This window comes from Rhinopithecus roxellana, chromosome 4, assembly GCF_007565055.1.
Source record: "Rhinopithecus roxellana isolate Shanxi Qingling chromosome 4, ASM756505v1, whole genome shotgun sequence".
Taxonomy (NCBI): domain Eukaryota; kingdom Metazoa; phylum Chordata; class Mammalia; order Primates; family Cercopithecidae; genus Rhinopithecus; species Rhinopithecus roxellana.
Window position 1 is genome coordinate 72,860,917 of NC_044552.1, and position 16,833 is coordinate 72,877,749.

Genomic DNA, 16,833 nt, shown 5'->3' on the forward strand with positions numbered 1-16,833 from the left:
CAATGATGGATTTATGATGAGGAGAAAGTGTAGAAATAACTAGGTGTAACAAAACTGTTGACTCCTAACATTGAGTGGAAAGAAAAAGGAGAGACAGAAGAGGATACCGAAGGTGTGATCAAAGGATATAATGTGTTGCATTCTTAATATTACTGTTCTCTTGGGACAGGAGATAAGGCCTTGTGGTCTGGCCGGATCTCCGAAGAGGAATGTGAGATGCTAGTGAGTAGGAAGGGAAGCAAAGAAAAAGTGTGTTGTTGGTTTTGAAAGCAGAGGAGAATGACAGGATTGCAGGAACTTGGTAAGGACAAAGTTGTTTTATAATAATGAGGCAATGAATGGATAGGGTAGAATATTTATGTCAGAAAGAGACACTTCGGAGATGGAGATCTCTTAGGTAGAGCGATTAAAAGAGTCTGTGCACAGACACTTGTTGTGCTTAGTAGTAGAAGGAAAGGTGCTGCTCCTCAGGACTGGAAGTACTGGCATTGGAGCCCTCGAGAGATGGGGTTCAGTTTTTAAAGCCTTCCTCTTGTCTATATACTTATAACAGTTGCTCTAGGGTTGGCAAGTAGTAAAGCCACATCATTTGAAGTGGGAATCTTGGAGGGATGAAGGTGGTTATGTGTTACTACTGATTCCTGTATTTTAAAATGTATTCTTCTTGCTTGCAAAATCAAGTCTTTGTCATTGTGATAGAGGCAGTGTACAACTGCATGCCTCATATACAGTAAGATAGTGTTAACATCATAAAAATCACCATTTTCACTATCACAGAAGGAAATGAAATAGAGCGTGTCTTTCAGTGGATTTGTACATACAGAACTTAATTTCATTCATTAGCATTAAAAAGAAAATGTAAATTTTTTGGTAATGCTATACTAAGTACAGAAAGATGACATTAATGACTTCTTATCAGTTAAACATGAATTTCAATATGTATTTCGTGTAGTAGGGATGGCTTTATGAGTTCCTCAACAATTTTAATTAAATTCATTAAATTCACTCATTATTAACGGTTATGTGAGAGGTCATGTTAGGAACAGAAAGTGCGGTGAAAATAGTATTTATTTTACTATTCTAATGAAATCTTGAGATATAAGAGGTAATTGTTATAAAAGGGCTTTTGGAACAAGTCTATATTAACGTTAAGATGCTACTGTTAAATTTTAAGGCTAGGGAACTAGGACCATGGAGGAGATCATGATTTACATTTTTCGTTAAATAATCAGTGTGGTATGTAAATGTTTCCAGTGTAATCAATGACTAGAATAAACAAATATTTGTTTTGGTTATCATCAATTTAGCTTTATTATTTTGAATTTTAAGTGACTATACCAATAATATTGAACTTAAACTACAGAAAGATGGTGATGATTTATTGAAAATTAAGTCACTTATTTTTAATTATGTTGTTTCTATTTGAATTTGTTTTTCATTTGTAGCTGCCTCACCAAATATTAGTAGAATTATCTATAGTTGACCTTATTTGAGGGTTATGGTGAAACATGTAAGTTATAGATGTAGCTGATCTTAAGAAAACATAATATGAATGAGATTACTAATGGAGTGAGTTTGGATAAAAGTAAGAGAAAAGGTACAAGGACTAAGTCCTGGAGTCCTCAAAGAATTAGAGGTACAGAAGATAAAGAAAAGGATGCACTAGCAGAGGAGACTGAGAAGGAGGTGGAAGAAAAGCCAAGAACTTGAGGTACCCTGGAAGTCAACTTAAGCAGGTGTTTAAAGGAGTGAAACGCAGTCGAGTTGTATCAGATGCTGTTGATAGTTTGAGTGAGAAGAGGTCTGAGAATTAGCCATTGGCTATAGCAGATAACTGACCGTGGTGAGATGGTTTGGCACAGTGCGGGGAATGAAAGCCTGAACAGGACAGATTTTAGTGAGAATTGGAAGAGAGAAATCAGATAACTCATTCAAGAAATTTTGCCATAAAGGAGAATAGAAATTGGGAGAGGAGTGGCTGGAGGGAGAAGTGGGACCAAGAGAAGTTTTTGTTGGTGGTGGTGGTAGCTTTTTTTTTTTTTTTAAGATGGGTGAAATTATAGCGTGTCTCTATGCCAATGGAAGTGATTCAGAAGAGGGAAAAATGATGATACAGAAGAAAGGAAGGATAATTAATTCCTATTGCTTAAATAGGATTTGGGAACTGGCCTAGAACTTTGCCACTGGGTGAAATGGTTTCTGTGGAGAAATTTTTGATTTTGACATAGACAAATTACAAATGCCTAATAACGCAAATCATCTGTTGTTTTATAGTTGTAGATTATCTTTATTGATGTGCACTGTACTGTTTTATATATTTTAAAGCTTATGTCTAATATTACTAAGTTTAAATCAGTTATTTTTTGTGACTAGGCCCTAGCAAATAAGCATTTTATAGTATGTGATTATTGTCTTTAGTTGGAATAGTTAATGCTGTTTGATTAAATGGATTTTTGAAAGCTTTACTGAAATACAGTTGACATGTAGTAAACTGTACAATTGGATGAGTTTGGATTTATGCATACACTCTATCATGACATCAAAATAATGAACCCCCAAAAGTTTCCTAGTTATTTTTGTAATCCCTGCATCCTACCTCTCCCTTCTGCATCTGCAAACCCTCACCCCTTCCCTAAGCAATGACTAATCTACTTTCTGTCACTGTAGGTTAGTTTGCATTTTCTAAAACTTTATATGTATGGAATCATGTAGTCTGCATATAGTATGCAACACAGTCATGTGTTGCTTGATGACAAGGATACGTTCTGAGAAATTGTTAGGAAATTTTGTCATTGTGTGAACATCATAGACTGTACTTACACAATTCTAGATAGTATAGCCTGCTACACACCTAGGGTACATGGTAGAGCCTATTGCTCCTAAGCTACAAACCTGTACAGCATGTTACTGTACTGAATAATGTAGGCAGTTGTAACACAATAGTAAGTATGAAGATATTAAACATCTAAATATAGAAAAGGTACAATACATATATGGTATTAATATAAGAGATTAAAAATGGTACACCTGTATAAGGCACTTACTATGAATGGAGCTTACAGGACTGGAAGTTGCTCTGGGTGACTCTGAGTGGTGAATGAATGGGAAGGCCTAGGACATTACTGTATGTGACTGTAGTTGTTATAAACACTGTATACTTAGGTTACACTAAATTATTAAAATTTCTTCAGTAATAACCTTAACTTACTGTAACATTTTTGCTATATAAATGTTTAATTTTTTAACTTTATGACTCTTATAATGGCAACTTAAAACAGACTGTACAGCTGTACAAAAGTATTTTCCTTATATTCTATAAGCCTTTTTTATTTTTAAAATTTTAAAAGCTTTTTTTGGTTAAAAACTAATACTGAAACACACACCTTATCCTAGGCCTACACAGGGTCAGAATAATTGATACCACTATCTTCCACCTCCACATCTTGTCCCACTGAAAGGTCTTCAGAGGCAGTAACAGGCATGGAGCTGTCATCTCCTATGATAACAATACCTTCTGGAATACCTCCTGAAAGAGCTGCCTGAGGGTCTTTCTAACTTTGTAAAATAAAAAATATATAAGTAGAAGGAGTACAGTGTAAAATAATGATAAAAAGTATAGGATAGTAGATACATAAACCAGTAATATAGTAGTTTATTCTCATTATCAAGTATTATGTAACTATACTTCTATGTAACTGGCAGCACAGTAGGGGTTTTTTTTTTTTTTTCAGTATCACCACAAATATGTGAGATGGTTCCCTTACCTATGATGGCTAACATCGTGTGATGGCTACAGTGTTACTAGGTGATAGGAATTTTTGTTAGTTCCCTTAGAACATTATGTGACTATCGTCATATATGTAGTCCATCACTGACTGTAACTCATGACTGCAACTCCAGTTATTTTAAGATAGGGTAGCCATTTATCCTTGGAAGATTCTGCTTTAAGAAATACTTAAAAAAATTTTTCACACACAAAAAAAAGTTTTTGAGTTTTGTGTGCTATGTGCCAGGCTTTATGCTAATCATTGTATCTTATTTGATCTTCATAAACAGCCAGCCAAAGAAGGCAGGACTAGCTATAGAGGGATGGAGAAGTTAAGGTTCTTTGCACAGTTTGTAAATGGCAGAGCCAAGATTCAAACCCATCTGCTCTGTGGTCAGACTCTGTACTCCTAACTGCTATTTTGTCTACCTTTAACTGCCATTTTGTCTACTCTGCTAAATTTTACAGATTAAATACAACTAGCAATATTTTTGCTTGAGGACAGAGTAAATAAAAATTGTCATCCATTGCTACAGTATAAAATACCAATATTAGCTTATTATTTTAATGAATGTAACACTAAAACTGAAAGACGTTTCATTTCATGTTAACTTTCTGGTATCCCTGGTCATTTTTTGAGCCCTGCTTTCTATAAAATGAGTAAGCTAACTGTTGTCATTGTCTTCAGGATAGTCTTTGTAAAGACTATACTTTGGTGTGTAAATGTAATTTGGGGAATACCACTGATTTTTTAAAACATTTAAAATCTTTTCAGGGTAAAAGAGTTCAGAAATATTTTGGTCAAAATGAGAACTCAGATTAGGAGAATTATTGTAGGGCATTTTTTTTTTTTTAATTGGTAAACTCTCTTCTTAGTCTTCTTTCTCCCTGGTTTCCTGATCAAAGACACTGTTTCTTTTTCATAAGCATTCATCTGCTTTCCCATTTCCTTTATTCCCTAAATAATGTAGAATAAATGGCTTATATTTTGGCTTGCTGTATCACCGATTTTTTCATGAATGATTCTCTTTTCCCATCTATATCCTTGACATCTTTAAAATTTAACTTTGCACTACTGCATTTTTCCTCCTTCTCCTTTTACAAAAACTGTGCCTATCTATTTGACTTTCATTGTGCTTAGCTTCTTTTATTCCTGGAATTCATGCATCTTGCCAGGAACATAAAGGGAGCTAGAATGGTGCACGAGAACTAAGGCTTCTAGAACCTTGTACTCAGACTTTATCGTGCATCTTGGTAAAAAGCAGGTTCTGATTCAGAAGATCAGGGGTGGTACCAAAATACACAGTTCTTACAAGTTCCTAGGTGATGTTGATGCTGCTGATGCTGGTTTAAGGACCACCTTTTGCATTATCACTGGTATAGAAGATCCATGTCAGAAGGAAGTAGTTAGAAAAAGTATTGCTTTATATAACAATATATTATAAAAAAAGGAAAAGTATTGCTTTGAAGGGAATATATTCTTAAATGATCATGTTTATAAAAGAGATGAATTCAGAGGAGAGGCAAAAGGTCAGGTAGGTAGTTTGAGAAAAAACAGAAAGGCGACAGACATCTGAATAGAATACCTTCTTAGTTCCTAATGTTGCTAGAACTCTCTTATGACATTTAAAAAATTGTGGTAAGATACACATGAGTTAAAATTTACAATTTTAATCATTGGAAAGTGTATAATTCAGTGGCATTAAGGACATTCACGTCTTCCAACTTCTTTTTTTAAGATACTTTTATTTTTAGACCAGTTTTAGATTCATGGCAAAATTAAGCAGAAAGTACAGAGAGTTCCCATATATTCTCTGACTCCACATGTGTATAGCCTATCAACATTCCGTATCAGAATAGTACATTTATTACAACTGATGAACTTACATTGATAAATCACTCAAAGTTAATACTTTATACTAGGGTTCACTCTTGGTGTTGTACATTTGATGGGTTTTGATATGAGAAATGTGTAATTTCACCTATCTGCCATTTTAGTATAATACAGAATAGTTTCAGTGCCCTAAAAATCTGTCCTCTGCCAATTCATCCTCTCTCCTTTCCTGCCCCTGGAAACCACTAATCTTTTTATAGTTTTGCCTTTTCTATCATGTCATGTAGTTGGAATCATAGAGTATGTAGCCTTTTCAAATTGGCTTCTTTTGACTTGGTAATATGCATTTAAGATTCCTCCCGTGTATTTTCGTGGCTTGATATTTCTTTTGAGCGCTGAATAATATTCCATTGTTTGGGTGTACCACGCTTTATTTTACTTACCTACTTGAGGATATATTGGTTGGTTCCAAGTTTCGGCAGTTATGAATAAAACTGCTAAAATGTCGACGCCGAGATTTTTGTATGGGCGTAAGCTTTCACCTCATTGGGTAAATACCAAAGAATGTTTTTGCTGGATTGTATGGTAAGAGTTTGTTTCATTTTATAAGAAACTGCCAAACTGTCTTCCAATTATGCATTCTCAAGAGCAGTGAATGAGAGTTCTTCTTGCTCTGCATTCTCTCCATCATTTGGTATTGCCAGTGTTGTAGATTTTGGCCATTCTAATAGGCATGTAGCAGTATCTCGTTTTAGTTCGCAATTTGCTACTGACACGTGATGCATGACGTTGAGCATCTTTTCATATGTTTATTTGCAGTCATGCAATCAGTGTATCTCTTTTGGTGAAGTATCTTATTGAGTTGAGAACTTTTTCCCGATTTTTAATCAAGATGTTCATTTTCTTGTTGAATTTTAAGAGTTCTTTGTATATTCTGAATAACAGTCTTTTATTAGTCTTTTACAAATATTTTCTCCCAGTTTATAGATTGTTTTCTCATTCTCTCAACATTGTCTTAACAGAGCAGAACTTTTTAATTTTAATAAAGTCCAACTTACCAATTATTTTTCATGGATTGTGCCTTTGGTGTTGTATTTAAAATGTCATCTTCAAACCCAAAGTCATCGTGATTTTCTACGCTGGTACCTTCTAGGAGTTTTATAGTTTTGGATTTTATGTTTAGATTTATAATCAATTCTCAGTTCATTTTTGTGAAGTGTGTAAGGTCTATATCTAGATTCGGTTTTTTGCATGTGGATGTCCAGTTCCAGCATCATTTGTTGAAAAGACTATCTTTTCTCATTTGTATTGTCTTTGCTCCTTTGTCAAAGATTAGTTGACTATTTGCACAAGTCTGTTTCTGGGCTCTCTATTCAGTTTCGTTGAACTATTTTTCTATTTCTCCAAAACTACACTGTCTTGATTACCATAACTTTATAGTAAGTCTTGAAGTTGCATAGTGTCAGTCCTTCAATATTGTGTTGTCTATGCTGGGTCTTTTGACTCTCTGTAATAAACCTTAGAATCAGTTTGTTGATAGTCACAAAATAACTTGCTGGAATTTTTATTAGGATTGTGTTGAATCTACAGATGAAGTTGGGAAGAACTGACATCTTGACAATATTGAGTTTTCCTATCTGTTATGGACTGAATATGTCCCCATCCCCCACCCCCAAATTCATATGGTGACATCCTAACAATGTGATAGTATTAGGAGATAGGACTTTGAGGAGATGATTAGATCATGAGAGTAGAGGCCTCATGAATGAGTGCCTTTATGAAGAAGACCCCATAGCACTCTCTCGAGCTTTCTGCCATATGAGAACACAGCGAGAAGTCTACAACCTGGAACAGGACTCTCACTAGAACCTGACCATGCTAGCACCTTAGTCTCATAGAGTCCCAGCCTCCAGAACTGTGAGGAATAAATTTCTGTCGTTTATAAGACTCCTGTTCTGTGGTACTTTGTTATGGCAGCCCCAAATGAGAAACTATCCACGAACATAGAGTATCTCTGTATTTATTTAGTTCTTTGATTTCTTCCATCCGAGTTTTGTAGTTTTTCTCATATAGATTTTGTACAAATTTTATGACATTTATGCTTATTTCATTTTGGGGACTTGCAACGTATGGTATTATGTTTTTAATTTCAGATATCACATATTCATTGTTAAGATGTTGGGAAGCAGTTGACTTTTACATATTAATCTTGTATCCTGCAAACTGTTTGTAATTGCTTACTATTTCCAAGAGTTTTTTGGTTGATTCTTTCAGATAGACCATTATGTCATCTTTGAACAAAGTTTTATTTCTTCCCTCCCAGTCAGCATACTTTTATTTTCTTCTCCTCTATTAACTAGGACTGTTGGTGTGATACTATAAGAGGGAACATCCTTTCCTTGTTCTTGACGTTAGCAGGAAAGGTTGTAGTTACTTGCCATTAAGTATGATGTTAGCTGTAGGTTTTTTGTAAATCTTCTTTTCAGGTTGAGGAAGTTACCTTTTATTCCTAGTTTGCAGAGAGTTTTAGTAATGAACGGGCATTGGTTTTTGTCAAATGTTTTTCCAGTATCTTTTGATAAGATCATGCAAGCTTTTCTTCTTTAGCCTGTTGATATGATAAATTATGTTAATTGATTTTTGCATGTAGAACCAGACTTGCATATCTAGGATGAATGTCACTTGGTCCTGGTATGTAATTATTTTTACACTTTGTTGGAATCGACCTGTTAATATTTTGTTGAGGATTTTTGCATTTTTGTTAATGAGATATATTGTCTTTTTTTTAATATTGTCTTTATCTAGTTTTGTATTAGGGTAATGTTAACCTTACAGAATGAGTCTGCTTCTATCTTTTCCTTTATGTCTTTTGAAGCAAGAAATATGTTGTCTGCATGACAAATCTTAATTTATACCTTGCTTATTTTGAGAATGCTGAATAATGAAAAAGTTAAGTTGTGATTAGGTCAGAGTCAACTCTCAGAAGAGTCTACCAAACAGGAGGAGAGAAGCAGAATTTGACTATGTTCTAGGACCTGTCCCAAAAAACAGAAAGTTTTTTATTCTTAAGTAATAATATTTGATATGTTCGTATTATTTTTTACTCTTTAAAAAGTACATTGAATGTATTTTCTTAAAATATATTCGCTGAAGTGCCCAGTTTATACTTCAGATATATCAGTGATACGGATAGAATTCTGAATTTTACCACTTGTACTCTTTCAGAATAGCTTAATAATAAACTTTAGATTTATTAAACTCATTTGGTGATAGCAAGGTCCTCCATTTTGTTTTGTGTTAGACCTCTTTTCTTTATTTGCATATGTGGGTAATCATATTACTTGCATACTTTCTATAAGGATTAGGTTCTTGCTGAAATTGTGGTCCTTTCATAGAGGACCAGGTTAAGGCTGGACCTTGGTTCTTCCTGTCATATAGCTTGTTCATAGAGTACAAAGCAACATGGTTCATCATAGTAAGTAAGAAATCTGGAATGTAAACATAATTGTAATAATTCATTGTAAAAGGTATAATTTCTCCCCAGTTTTTTGCTGAATGGCAAGGAGTGGGGGATTCCTATTTGATTTTTTTTTAAAAAGCTATAGAAAGCAACATATACTATCAATTTTCTTCAGGGAAAACATAATACAGTGCGATAAATAAGGTCTCACATATCTTGACCATGTAAAAATATCTGGACAAGTAAAGTTTAATCTAGTAAAATGAGGTACTCTTGACTCAAGAATGGTCCACTGCTATCTAAGAGGCTCATGTGAGTATAATGAGCTTATTCAGGGGATCAGTATGTGGAAGAAAGAGGGAGAGCCAAATTTATCCAACAGTTGGTAGGATTTTTGGATGAGTTTCATTGCTAGTTAAATGAAACTTTAGTTAGTACCTCCCTCCTAAGAACATATGTTTTCTTCTAAATAAAATGATGATAATGAGTAAAACAAGGTTAGTTGGTAGAAAATGTAATACACTGTTTAGTACAGTTAAACAGTGCATCATGAGTAAAAGACTATAACATAAGTAAAAAGGTACTTAAAATATTTGTTGAATTAATGAATTTAGAATACTGCTTTTTATCTTCTGAACTTAGAAGTTGGAGGAAGACACCCTTGAGAGGACTTTCTGAATTATTGAGCCTTAGTTTTTACAGCTAAAGATTTTCCGGTCAGATACGTCTTTAGTAGCGATAGATAACTTTTTTTTAATGAAAAAATGTTTCAGACTTCTGGGTAAGCAAGAATTACATTTATTTCATCTAGGTAATTTCAAAATTCATAATTGGTAGAATGTGATTAATGAGGGTTTTGCTATAGTGATCCTCTCCTATTATAATTAAAAGTAATTGGCTAAACTTAAATTACTCCTTAGGCCTCATGTTTCATTGTTCTAATTATTCAAAGAAAAAGGTAGGTTCTTTGAGTATGAGAAACAAGAAATAATAAATGTTGGATATTATTTTTGTTCTCAATTTTAAACAGTGTTGGAGAAATCAGCATGTTAAAACAACTGTTGATGATAGCTTTTGGAATAAAGTTGCAGTGGAAGGAAGCTACGGCTGCAAAATCGTTAAAATCTTCAAGATAAAATTAAGAAGTAATGTATCTCAATAGCAACTCCTGATAGCAGGTGTCAATTTAAAGCTACTTCTCATTTCTGCTTCAAAAGTTATATACTAATAAAAGTGGAATGGTCTTGAAAGCATCTTCTACTTTTAAAAATTAAGTGTGTAGGGACAGGATTAGAAAACATTGTTGGTTTTACAATAGGTTTGGAACTAGCTCCTCAATTTTTTTTCATTTCAGTTAAAGGTGGCATACTCTCCTAGGCTCAAAACCTGTCTTATTCTGTATCTAATGATTTTTCTTCTTTTATTTCTGACTACTAACAGTCTAAAACCCAGATCCTCATCAATTCTTAAGTGGTAAATTATAGGTGCTCCTAAAAGAGTCCTATATCTGGTTTTCCCATTATTTTTAGTCCGTCCAGCAGTTAGCTAACATATTATTCTTCCTTGGCTCGTAGTTTTCATTAGACACTTGATATTAAATCAGCTATTTTTCTTACTATACTGTTTTATAAAATACTGTGATGTAACAAGTATAACTAACATATTTAATTTTGTGTATGATGAAAGTGTATATTCTGTTTTTAAATTAGACTTATTCTAACTGGATAAAACTTTCAAGATGGTATTTTTGAATGTAAAAGGGTATTTTATATACTAAATAGGAGTTGAAAAATTGCTGAAGCCATGGTTCTTTTAGAGCTATGTTAAAGAAATAGATGCTTCCCAAGGTACAGGTTGAGCATCCCTAATCCAAAATCTGAAATGTTCCAAAATCTGAAACATTTTGAGCACCAACATGACATCACAAGTGGAAAATTTCACATGTAGGTACTTAAAAACACTTTAATGCACAGAATTATTTAAAGTGTTACATAAAATTGCCTGCAGGCCATGTGTATAAGGTATATATGAAACATAATGAATTTCATGTTTAAACTTGGGTCCTATCCCCAAGAGATCTCATTACATGTATGCAGTATTCAGATGTTTTTGAAACTGGAAACACTTCTGGTTCCAAGCATTTCAGATGAGGGATGCTCAACTTCTAACTGTGGTCTTATGAATAGTGATATTTATTTGGTTTGCTGGCCGTAGCCTGGCATTAGGCTCCAACAGGTACCATCTGGTGTCAGTTGGAGTTGCTATTTGAAGACCCCTTTCAGGTGCCAAAAGATAAAATTAAAGGTGTGGAAAAAATATTGTAATGTCACTTCACTTCAGTGATAATGTTCCTTTTCTCAGATTCTGGCAGTGTCACACAGTTATCCCCTACATCAATGGTTCTCACCTTAAGTATACATGGAGCTTGGTCTAGAACCTTACCATCTTTAACTCAACAGACTGTTTTCTGTTTTTGTTTTTGTTTCCAAATGCAGGGTTGACTCTAGCTACTAACCTGTGTATTATTTTTACTTATTTGCTCTTTTTTCTTTTCCTATGCTTGCATCTCCCAAATTTGCCTTCCCCAGTTTTCAGAGTAATCTGTAATTTTCTGTTCTTACTCAACCAATTCTGAATAGTTAAAATGCAAAATGCTATTAGTTGCTATGGGACATACAGAGAAATATAAGATATGATCCCTGTCTTCAGGGAGCTTATGGTGTGACTGAATAGACAAGATGTAAGCATAGAAAACTGAAATAGTGTAAGAAACAGTTCAAGAAAGATCATGATGCAGTAAATGGCTCTTTGGTTAATAATAATAATTACTAGCATAGAGAATAGAACTCTGAATTCAGAGGAAGGACTAACTCACCATGAACTGGGTATATTAAGAAGGTTTTCATGGTGAAGGAAGGATTCATTCTGGACATTGAAGGATTAATTGGTTTGAGCTAGATAGGGAAGAAGGTAGACATCCATTCTAAATAGAATAGTCGCTGGTTCTAATCTTCTCTCTTAACTCCAACATGAATCATATCTTTTTTAAAAAAAAATTCCTATGCTTATGGAGTGTAACATTGGCTCAGACAAGTCACCTGAGTGAATTATTCACTTATTTTATCTTGGGGTCAAAGAAGCTCATGTGAGGGTTCCTCATTCCCTAAAATTCCCCTTTTATGTTATATAAGATGGTAAACAAGAAGGCACTTTAGAAATAATGTAGTCGAACCTGTAATCTAGTAAAAACGTCTCTTCTAGAGGCAAATAATTTCCTTATTGGAAATGTCTGATATAAAAATATTTTTTTCTGTTCAAATTAAATGTCTTCTCATCACTTTAAGCTATTGATCCTAGATTTGCTTTCAAAGAACTCTTTTAACCTCATTCCAAACAAGGAAATGATAATGGCAAAACAGTTTAACCAAATCTACCTTTTTGGTTTCTGTTCCAGTTTGTGCTTATAGCAGATAAAAAGCATACTTAGGTGTATGTTGTGATGATATATTGATATTTCGAGGCCAAAAATAATGCTTAAGAGTTACTGAATTAATAAGAGCCCTGATACTTAGGGAGAACTATAGATTAAGTAAATCTATATTGATTTACTCTGTAGACAAAACTGAAAATATGTAAAGAGTCTTATTATTTCAGGGTATTAGGAGCACCTGGTTCATTACTTTTGCATGCCCTAGCTGGAAGTCATCCACTGTGAAGGTGTCTCTTTCAGAAGTATCTATTTCATTAATACTATCTATCCTATGTATAATTTCAGTATATTATATCCTTTTATGTCTTATTTGGCGTTAGGATGTTCTTAGCAGAATTTTTTACGTGTGCCTGACTTTCACCAAGGACAAATTTACATAAGATCCAGGCTTTGGATCCTTTTAGTCTTTGCATTTCAATTTTTATCCAACTTCTCTGATTTTTTTTTTTTTTTTAGTGCAATAAAGTTGTAAACCATGGCTGAAAAATATTTAAAATCTTCAAATGACTCTGTTGCAATATTTCTAAGTTTGTGGTATGTTTGTTTGTTCCCATATAAAGTAAATTATCAATCAAAGGTAATTATATTCAGGTGTATAGTTTGCGTAATTTTTTTTTTATTAATAGAAAAGTTTATAATCTTTATAATCATATTTATTAAAATGTTTATAATAATGGATAAATTGTGAAGTGTAGGGAACAACTATTTTTATCCTCATTGCTTCTGTATGGAAATTCAATCAAGTGAAATTTTGTGGAACTTTCTATTTATATCTTTCTCTTAAGGTACCTTTTTATAATATGCAATTACTGTCCTGGCTCAAACCATGCCTGTATTAATATATTTTAGGTATTACCTTTAGAATTCTTTTCTAAAGGAAATCAATAAATTACTTGCTTCATCCTCTTCCACTTTGATATTAAAAGCTATTTTTAAGTCCTGTGTTTCTATGTGATATTGTTAGGTACTTTAGAATGTTCTTTAGGAGTGTTCATTTACATCATTGTAATCCGTATGATATTGTATTATATTAGGTGTATAGACCACAAAATAAAAACATTGAAAATTATGTTGGAAAAAAGTAAACTTAGAAAAAACAGACTTAAGTCTTTACCTGTCAGTCCATCTTTCAAATAGTTTGTCGAACCTCACTTCCTCTAACATTTTTTCAGATATGGAAAAGGAGAGTTCACAACTTCTCCTGAAATTTACTTTTGGAACTCAAAGGAATCCCTCTAATTTTTCACTCCAAATGTATCCTCAGCTCTTCCTCTCCCTACTTAAAACAAACTTATGTATATTATTGTCACATTTAAATATAAGTGCAGTCCCTCTTATTAAATGTTTTATAATATTCTATTCATTCTAATTGAGTTTGTTTAAATCCAGGTTTGTAGCATAAACCTCAAATTACCACACACACACAAATCCAAGTTTTCCTATTGTTGGCTTTTTTTTTTTTTTTTTTTTTTTCTGAGACGGGTCTTGCTGTGTCATCCGGGCTGGAATGTAGCAGCACATTGTAGAAACCAGCTCTCACTGTGTTACCCAAGCTGGTCTCGAACTTCTGAGCTCAAGCAGTCCTCCCACCTCAGCCTCCCAAAGTGGGATTACAGGTGTGAACCACCGTGCCCAGCCTTGTGTTAGCTTTAAGCAGGATAGAAAAATGCATATTAAAATTATGAGCTACCACTGTACATGCACTAGATTGACTGAAATTAAAAAGGTTGACTGTACCAAGTTTGGGTGAGAATATGGTGAGAAATCAACATAGATAGATTTAATCTATGGCTTCTTTTAAATATTAGGGCTCTTATTAAATCAGTCTTAAGCTTTCTTTTTGGACATTGTACAGCTATTCTTTTTATTTGCCATAAGGTCAAACTGGAACAGAAACCAGAACGGTAGATGTGGTTTAACTATTTTGCCATTATTATTTCCTGGCTCCCTATCTTCACCTAGAACTCTGTTGGTGGAAATGTAAAATGGTTAAACTGCTTTGGAAAACAATTTTGTAGTTTTTTACAAAGCTAAACATATAACCCAACCATTTCACTCCTAAGTATTTACCCAAGAAAAACAAAAACATCCACACAGAGACTTGTATAAAATGTTCATAAGTTACTTTATTTATAATAATCAAAGCCAGAATATTACCCAAATTTCCATAAACAAGTGCAACAACATGGATGAATCTCAAGCATCTCAATCATTAGGCTGAACAAAAGAAGGCAGACAATAGTTACTACTCTACGAATCCATTTATATAGAATTCAGCAAGCAAATTAATCTATGGTGACAGAAAGGTCAGTGGTCCTTGGAAACATGAAGGGAGGAAGGGGTTACAACAGGGCACAGAGAAAATCTGGGGGATGATTGTGATGATTTCACAGTATTAAGCCTTGTTAAAACTGTTTTAAACCTAATCAAATTTTACACCAGTATGTGCAGTGCATTAGTTTTCTGTCACTGCTTAACGAATTACTACATATTTAGCAGGCTAAAACATCTCTAGTAATTATCTTATAGTCCTGTAGGTCAGAAGTATGAGTAGGCTTGGCTGGGTTATCTGCATAGGGACTCAAAAGTCCAAAATTATGGCAGTGACAGCTACATTTCTTTTCTGCTGGCTCTGGGGAACAATCAGCTTACAAGCTCATTCAAGTTCCTTGTAGTTGTACAATCTTAAGCTTCCCTTTTCATATCTAATAAGTACAGAGGCAGATTCTATTTTTCCTGATGGATATAATTCTTCAATGAATTGTGAATTGTTTCTCTTGGACTGTGAAGACAAAATGAAAGTTTGGAAGAATTTTGATAACACAGACATATATGAAATAATAACAGAATCCCAATTTAAGGAGAGTAGTTAGCCAGAGTAAGTTTTTGTTGGATTTAATATTATTGTTCCTGGTGTCTAGGTTCCTGTCTTCTTCCTGGGTGTCAGAAAAAGGTTTCTAGCTCCTAGAACTGCTTTCAGGTTCCCTCCATCTTTAAGCCAGCAGTAACTGCCACATCTCCCTCATGCTTCAAATCTTTGCCTCCTTTCTCTGTTGTCAGCTGGAGAAAGCTTCACTTTCAAAGGTCTCATGTGTTTAGGTTAAGCCCACCCATATAATCTCCCAATTTTAAGGTCAGCTGATAATTGACCATAATTATATCTTTAAAACCTTTCTTAACATGTAATATAATCATAGGAATAGTGCTAGGGACTGGATATCATTTGGCCATCTTAGAATTCTGCCTGCCACATGCTATATGTTGTGCTTCACTTAATACCTCAATAAAGTTTGTATTTTTTTTTTTCCAAAAAACAGAACAAAAAGATATAATAATATATGCATGTAGTGGGATGGTTGTGACACCCAAATAAGATGTAAGTTGATTTTTCTCACTGATTTGATTTGGCATAGCATTTCTACGTCCAAATGGGGAAATAGAACTAAGATAATAATATACTTACCACTTTCTCTATATTTTTTATTTTCTTTCATCTATGATGTTAAGAAACAGTAGAAAGGTGAGGATGTAGCTAAAAATCAAACATAATAGAGGTGATTTTGTAAGTTTTTAAAGTTCACTCAAAATTGTGATTAATATTGTGATTTTATGTATGTCTACAAAGTAGTATTTAAAAATTACTATTACTTTATTAAACTTGTACAAGAGATGAATCAATGTAAGTGTGCATTTTGTTGATCCTATTGTTTAGACCAATCTTGGAATTCTTGAGTTTATAGAATTCTCGTATTACAGGATGTAGGAAATAACTGTTTTTGTGACATGTAGGATGCTTTACCTCCACATTGTTTATTTCCTAGAAAGGATTCAATCAAGAGTAATACATTTAATATTTTATTATTTTTATTTATGACCAAAGGTTTTAGAAATTAAAAATTTTAGTAGACTAGATGAAACTTTAGAATGAAATGTGGTTAGTCTTGCTTGGATCCTCAAATTTACTAGTGTGTAATACCAAGTGTTACCAAGAATGTCAAACAGCTGGAACTCTCATAAGTTGCTGATGGGAGTATAAGTTAGTTCAAGCACTTTGAAAACTATTTGACAATATTAACTAAAGCTGTATGTATGTATGTGTGTATATACCCTGTAACCCAGTGGTTTACTCTCTTTAGTCATTCCACATCTACTCCATAATACACATTAAAATCTCTTTAAGATCAAATGTTTGTCATCTTTTACTTTTTTTTTTGTTGAGACAGATTTCACTCTTGTTGCCCAAGCTGGAGTGCAATGGTGTGATCTCAGCTCACTGCAACCTT

At 33.6% G+C, this 16,833-nt stretch overlaps 1 protein-coding gene across 2 annotated transcripts in view; it reads left to right on the top strand.

Annotated features, from left to right (window-relative positions):
- The window catches only part of WASF1 (WASP family member 1), a 79,088-nt gene that overhangs the window by 10,794 nt on the left and 51,461 nt on the right, over positions 1–16,833 (top strand). The gene's annotated exons all lie outside the window — the stretch shown is intronic.